This window comes from Cherax quadricarinatus, chromosome 87 (genome assembly GCF_038502225.1).
Source record: "Cherax quadricarinatus isolate ZL_2023a chromosome 87, ASM3850222v1, whole genome shotgun sequence".
NCBI lineage: Eukaryota > Metazoa > Arthropoda > Malacostraca > Decapoda > Parastacidae > Cherax > Cherax quadricarinatus.
In genome coordinates this window covers 14861827-14869923 of record NC_091378.1, presented here as the reverse complement: position 1 = coordinate 14869923, position 8097 = coordinate 14861827, and positions in this window count along the sequence as shown.

Genomic DNA, 8097 nt, shown 5'->3' with positions numbered 1-8097 from the left:
ACTCACAGGACACAAGCGTATGAAAGACAGACTAACTCTCCTGTTGTGTGGTAATGGTAGAGGGGATTTCAAAGTGAAGCTTTTACTTGTGTATCACTCTGAAATTCCTAGTGTTCAAGAAAACCAGTACTGTCAAGAGTAAATTGTGTGTGATCTGGAAGGCTAACAGTAGGGCATGGGTCACTAGGGAAATTTTCCTGAAATGGTTAATGATGTGTTTGGCCCGAGTGTGAAGAAATACCTCCTGGATAATAAATTGCCAATCAAGTGCCTCCTGATAATGGACACTGCTCCTGCTCATACTCCAGACTTGGATGACCAAATAGTGGAGGAGTTTAGTTTCCTCACAGTGAAGTTTTTGCCCCTTAATGCCACTCCTCTCATCCAGCCCATGGACCAGCAGATCATTTCAAACTTCAAAAATCTCTACACCAAAGCAATGTATCAAAGGTGCTTTGATGTGACCTCAGACATCACTGAATTTATCCTAAGAGAGTTCTGGAAAGATCACTTCAATATCCTCAATTGCTTAAGCCTCATAGATAAGGCTTGGCAGGGAGTGACTTTCAAGACTTTGAACTCTGCTTGAGTAAACTGTGGCCAGAATGCTTCCACGACAAAAGATTTTGAAGGGTTTGAAGCTGACCCTGGTAACCCTACGCCTGTTGTGGAATGTATTGTGTCTTTGGGAAGGTCCATGGAGTTGGATGTGAGTGGCCAGAATGTGGAAGAGTTTGCGGAGGACCACAGTGAAGAGCTAACCACTGAAGAGCTGCAAGAGCTTCATCTGCAACAACAGCAGACCACAGCTGAGGAAATTGCTTCACAGGAGGAGCAAGAGAGATGGGAGAAGGTGCCTTCTTCAGAGATTAAGGAGATTTGTGCAATGTGGAGCAGGGTGCAATCATTTGTGGAGGAACATCACCCTGACAAAGCTTTTGCAAGCAGTGTTGGCAACATGTATATTGACAATGCCTTGCACCATTTTAGCTAAATTTTAAAGAGTAACCAGAAACAGAGCTCTCTGGAACAATTTTCTGAGTGACACTGGTCCAGTGACTCTCAAGCTGGCCTTAGTGGCATAAAAAAACAAAGAAGGGAAGTAACCCCAGATAAGGACTTGGTATCTAAAGTCTTTATGGAAGGGGATTCCCATTCCAAACAAGAGTGTAACTTCTCCATCCTCTCTCCTCCTCCTGTCTTCCATACACCAACAAGAGTCTTCAATAATGGTAAATGTGATATTAATGTTTTATATTTGATTTCTCATTCTTTTCTGTATGTAAATATATATTTAATCTATAAAATAAATAATTTGTGTTATACTTTTGGGTGTCTGGAACGGATTAACTTGATTTACATTATTTCCTAGGGGGAAAATTGTCAGGGACTAATACAAGTGCTAAATAACTATCAGGGACTACTAGAAGGACTATATAACTCTTAGGGACTACTATCAGGATCATAAAGTTCATAGCGGCAGCGGCAGCGGCAGCAACGGTATCCTACCAGCTCTTCTTTCTCAAAAAAACATCGCCCATCAAAACTTGTGATGGCCTAAGTGAAAGTTCAACTACATGAACCCACGTAGACCACAACATGACCCAAGAATACTAAGAATGTAACCCAAATCTTGACAAAATTAGAAGATCTAAGGAAGACAGCCCTGCTAACCCAAACACTGCCTCCGCTGCCAGACAACCACTTAACCCAAGCTCCGAGAAAACAAGCCTTCTCCTCCATTGCTACACAGTATCTACTTCAGTGATACTATGAAAGGATATCGCAGAAGACACAACACCAGTAATAAAAGAATAACAGCAAGGACCCTAGAACTCAACTTGTCTACCCAGCAGGACGCCAGTGTATCATCAACCCCTCTCTCCGCCGCCACCCAAGGAACAACAACAACAACAACAAACATGGCTGACTCCCCCTCCAACTCCACTCCCTTCAAAGGATTCATCCATGATAACTCAGGTACGATTATTCCTGACAATATCAAGGACTACATCGTTGCTCTAGAAAATGAAATCAAAGATATCAAAGCAGCACTCGAGCGACGAGATTCCAAGATAACCAACCTCGAGAATAAGATCCAAAACCTTGAAGAGAAGATTACATCGGGAAGTGTTGATACAGAAAATACTCTAAAAGCAGCTATAGCCAGTCACACTGAACAAATAACAACAATAAATATGAAGGTTGAAGAAGCAATCAAGGACTGGAATCTGAACATGCACACTCGACTAAATGAATACCTTGATTTCCAAGACGACAAAACTGAACAAGATAAGTTGTCTGATGCAGTTATAATAAACAGTCCACACATTCCTAGTGACATAACACAAGCACAGTGCAAAGAAACTGCTATCAGGATAATACAGAACCACGTACAAGTCATCGTGCAAAACAATGAAATCAAAGAAACACGTTTGTTAGGAAAACCAGGAAGTAAACACAGTATAATGATCCGACTTCATTCATACGATAAAAGAAAGGACCTAATTAAATCAGCAATTACAATGAAAAATGGAGTGTACATAAATGAGTGTCTAACAAAAAAACGTCAAAACCTTCTGTTCAGGCTGAGAAAACTTAAACAGGAAAACAAAATACATCAGTGTTTCACGCGAGATGGGAAAATACTAGTAAGGAAAACATCAACAGGACAACAATATACCATCTCAAACGAACATGATTTCTCTACCTTCCTTAGAAAAGCTGACATTTCTGTAACAGATTAAATAAGTGCCCTTAATACATATATACGTGTGGTGCATATAGTGTACGTTACTATCATATTGTACATTATTATTTTTATTATTTTTCATCACTAGCTAATGCCAACTACCTCCAATACTCTATAACTTTCTTACTGCTATTAATTGCTCATAATTTTAAATTAAAAGTCAAATCTTACTCCAAATTAATAATATTCATTTTTTCTTACCTGTCCATTTAATTTTGTTTATCACTACTTGTTTTTTTAGTCACTTTACATTGTATATTCAATTAGTGTATATTCCAATTACTTTTTTGCAAGTACCAAAACTATCTTTTGCTAGCTAGTACCAACTACCTCATTTTTTTTTACTTTTATTGTGCAATAAACTGCTCAATTTATCTAATATTACAAATCAGATCTTACTCCTAAACCAATATTATTTCATAGTGACCATCTGTCCATTTAACTTTGTTTACCATTACTTAATTTTAGTCCCTTATATATTTTCTCCTTTATTTTAGCTTTATATAACTACCCTAGCTTATACATTCACAATTGTTAAAATAATCAAGGTGCTATTCTCAGGTGCTAAAGTAGAACAAGTTCACAATTTTGGCATTATATTCCAAAGCTCATTTATTTTATAGTAATACCTACTATCATATTCCCAAGCTCCATTATTTGATCATCACTTTATTTGTACTAGTCCCTTTTATATTGTCTCCTTTATTTTAGCTTAAAAAAAAAAAAAAAAAAAAAAATACCTTAGCTCATTATTTTACATTTGTTAAATAATTCAGGTGCTATTTTTTAGCTTAAGACTATTTACTTTGTTTTATACTTAATTCTAACTATAGATTCACTACAAATCTTATGATTACAAGCATTGATCCAGATACCAACCTCTTATTTAATGACTTAAATGAATCAAACAGTTACTGTAATTACTACACTGCAGAACAATCAAAGGCACTTCTCAGTGCCAACAACAACATAACTATCTTTAACTACAATATCAGATCTTTAAGCAAGCATTACGATGACCTCATAGCATTACTAAATTCCTTACATGCCAATATGTCCATCATTACACTAACTGAAACCTGGCTAAAGCCTGATACTACAGATGTCTATACCATTCCTGGTTACACAGCCATACACAACTGTAGGCCAGACCAACAAGGGGGTGGCACAGCCATATACTACTCAGACCAACTAGAATGTATCACTAATACTTGCACAAGAGATGAACATGGGGAATATATAATAGCCAAATTCAAATCCAAATACCTACAAAAACCTCTCACATTGATAAACATCTACAGAGTTCCACAGTCAAACATTAGCCAATTTAGTCAAAACCTAGGAAGTATGATAACTGATGCACGCATGAACAAAGATCACTTACTACTCTCAGGTGACTTCAATATAAATCTCCTGCAAGACCAGGACCCACACGTTACTGAATTCACAAACACAATGAGTAACTGTATGTTGCTACCAACAGTAACAAAACCTACAAGAGTTACAGAGACTAGTGTTTCCCTACTTGACCACATCTGGACCAACACCATATCCCCTTTAAAATCAGGCATAATTACAGATAATACCACAGACCACTACCCTACTTTCCTCATAACAACTCTTGGTAAATTACCCCAAGACACTACTAAAGTCACCTTCAGACTTCACAATGAGGCAGCCATTAATAACTTCACAACAGCATTAGCAAACATTGATTGGCACACTGAGCTAGAAATCAATACAGATATTGACGAATGTATTAATAATTTTCTAAAAAAGACTCAATACCTCTATAACAAGCACTGCCCTAAAAAAACTAAGCAGATGACAGCTAAGAGACTGAACAGTCCCTGGCTAACACCCAGCATTCTCAAATCCATAAATACAAAACACCAATATGAAAAACAGTACAGAATGGGTCACATAACCAGAGACCAAACAAAACGTTACTCGTCAATCCTAACCAGCCTGATAAGAAGGGCAAAAAAATTGTATTATGAGAACAGATTATCCAACTTACGAGGTGATATAAAAAAGACCTGGAAAACCCTATCAGAAATTCTGGGAACAAAAAAGATATCACGAAATAGCGAAATAAAATTAGCAAAATCAGATGAACCCCAACTCCCACCAACAGAAACAGCAAACAGACTCAATGATTTCTTCTCCACTATAGGACAAAACCTTGCCAATAAAATCCCAAGCTCAGATACCCCACCAAATGACTACCTCACCGGCAACTACCCGAACACACTGTTCCTAGCTCCGACTAACCCATACGAAGTCTCCCTTATTATCAACGCACTAAAAAACAAGGCAGGAGATTTAAATACCTTACCACCCTTTATATACAAAAAAGTGTCACAAGTGCTATCACCAATCATTGCAACACTCTTTAACAAATCCATTGAATCCTCCACCTTCCCTACAGTACTCAAAATAACAAGGGTCACCCCGATCCACAAAGGAGGAGAACAAACAGAGTTGAATAACTATAGGCCAATATCCAACTTACACCCTCTCTCAAAAATCTTCGAAAAATTAATTCATAAACGAATCTACTCCTACCTTATCTCCCAAAACATACTCAACCCCTGCCAATTTGGATTCAGGCCTAATAAAAATACTAATGATGCTATTATACACATGCTAGAACATATATACACTGCAATAGAGAAAAAAGAAGTCCCACTGGGGATCTTCATTGACTTACGTAAAGCTTTTGATACAGTTGACCATGACTTGCTCCACGTAAAATTATCACACTATGGTATAAGAGGGCACTCCCTCAACTACCTCAAGTCATACCTCAGCAACAGAAGCCAATATGTGTACGCAAATGGGGCAAACTCTTCTGCACAACCAATTACAGTTGGTGTCCCACAGGGAAGTGTCCTTGGCCCTTTTCTCTTTCTCCTATACATAAATGACCTACCAAATGCTTCTCAATTACTCAAACCCACACTATTTGCTGATGACACAACATACGTCTTCTCCCACCCGAGCCCAGTCACGCTAGCCAATACTGTAAATACCGAATTACAGAAAATATCTACCTGGATGAGTACTAACAAACTTACACTAAACATTGACAAAACCTACTTCATTCAGTTTGGTAACAGAGCTACAGATGTCCCTCTTAACATAATGATAAACGGATCACCTATCACAAAGCTAACAGAGGGAAAATTCTTAGGAATCCACCTTGATAATAGACTCAAATTTCATACACATATACAACAAATTTCTAAGAAAATTTCCAAGACTGTAGGCATACTATCGAAGATACGGTACTATGCTCCACAGTCAGCCCTCCTGGCCCTATATCACTCTCTTATTTACCCCTATCTCACCTATGGAATTTGTGCATGGGGCTCAACAACAAGTAACCATCTCAGACCACTAATTACCCAACAAAAGGCTGCAGTTAGAATGATAACAAATTCTCACTACAGGCAGCACACTCCACCAATATTCAATACACTCAACCTACTCACCATACAAAACATCCATACTTATTACTGCACCTATTACATACATAGAACACTCAACTCTGATATTAACCCTCCCCTCAAACATCTCCTTGCCAACCTTAACAGAACACATGACCATAACACAAGGCACAGATCACTCTTTGATATTCCTCGTGTCCATCTCACGCTATGCAAAAACTCAATGCACATAAAAGGCCCTAAAATCTGGAATTCATTACCTGTTAATATAAAAGAAACACTACCTGTTTATAAATTCAAGTCTCTTCTCAAAGATCACTTACTCACCCAAAACCAAATAAATACTGAATAACTGAACCTTATAAATTGTATATCTTAAATGTTTCTCACAATTATATCACATAAATGTTAAACCTAAAACCCAATCTAACTTTATTATTTTTTAAATTCACTACCTAACAGAATACTCCATTCTACTGAATTTACAACAATGCATGCAACCATATGACCTGTCTTTGTAATACTCACTTGTGCTTTATAGTAATCAGTTTACATTAATGTTTTTCACTGATTTCATCATTGCTTAGTTAATCTTAAGTTAATTTTAAGCCAGCCCGTAATGCTATGCATAGTATAAGTGGCTTTGGCATGCTGCTCTTATCTGTATTTTTTTTTGTACCTCTGTAAGTGTGCTCAAATTATAAATAAATAAATAAATAAATAAATAAATATAACTCATAAGGATTTCTGGAAGACTATATAATGGAAATGTTTGATTTTTGCCAATGTTCAATGAACTTTCTTGTGTAAGTCAAGTTGGTTAACTTTTTAAAGTGTATTCTAACCTAACCACTCTGTAATCCAGCAAACTCAATAATCCGGCACACTACAGGTCCCAATGATGCCAAATTTGTGATGGCAGACCTATAATAAATAAGACATCTTTATTGCACTTAAACACCTTGTTTGCTGGTGGTTGAACAACAGCTCCTAGTTCATTGTGCATTAGTATGTCGAACATACAGTCATCACCTGAGTAGTTAACCATGTTACACTGAGTCCATACTGTTGGCCTTATGTTTGTTTTTCAAATTTCTGAACAGACAGAAGAAGATCCAAAGAGTTGCAATGATGTAAAATATATTGGCAGGTGGAACTTATTATGGGTATGAAAAAGTGTGTGTACTAGCATGTTGGACACATAGAGAACATTTGTGAACTACTATGTTGGGATCATAAAGAACAACTGTGTATGTATCAATACTACTCATGTTTAAAGACACATATATCACCTCTACACTGTATCACTCTTACATATATATATGTATATTACTCACCCATGTGGGTGTGTCATTATCAAACATACATATGTATCACTTCAACATATGTATCATGCCCACATAAGTATCACTCCACAAATTTATCACATTCCATCACATGTATCACTCTTACATGTGTATCATACCTGCATACATATTACTTCAACATATGTACTATGTATCACTAACATTTATGACATTTACTTATATGTATCACTGTCAGTGTATTATAACCCAAAATATGTATCATTGTCAGTGTATAACCCAACATATGTATCACTGTCAGTGTATCGTAACCCAACATATATATCACTGTCAGTGTATCATAACCCAATATATGTATCACTGTCAGTGTATCATAAAACAACATATGCATCATTGTATCATAACCTAACATATGTATCATTGCATCATAGAGCAACATATGTATCACAGTCAGTGTATCATAACCCAACATATGTATCATTGTGTCATAAAATAACATATGTATCATTGTATCACAACCCAACATACATATCATTGTATCATAACCCAACATATGTATCATTGTATCATAAAACATATGTATCATTGT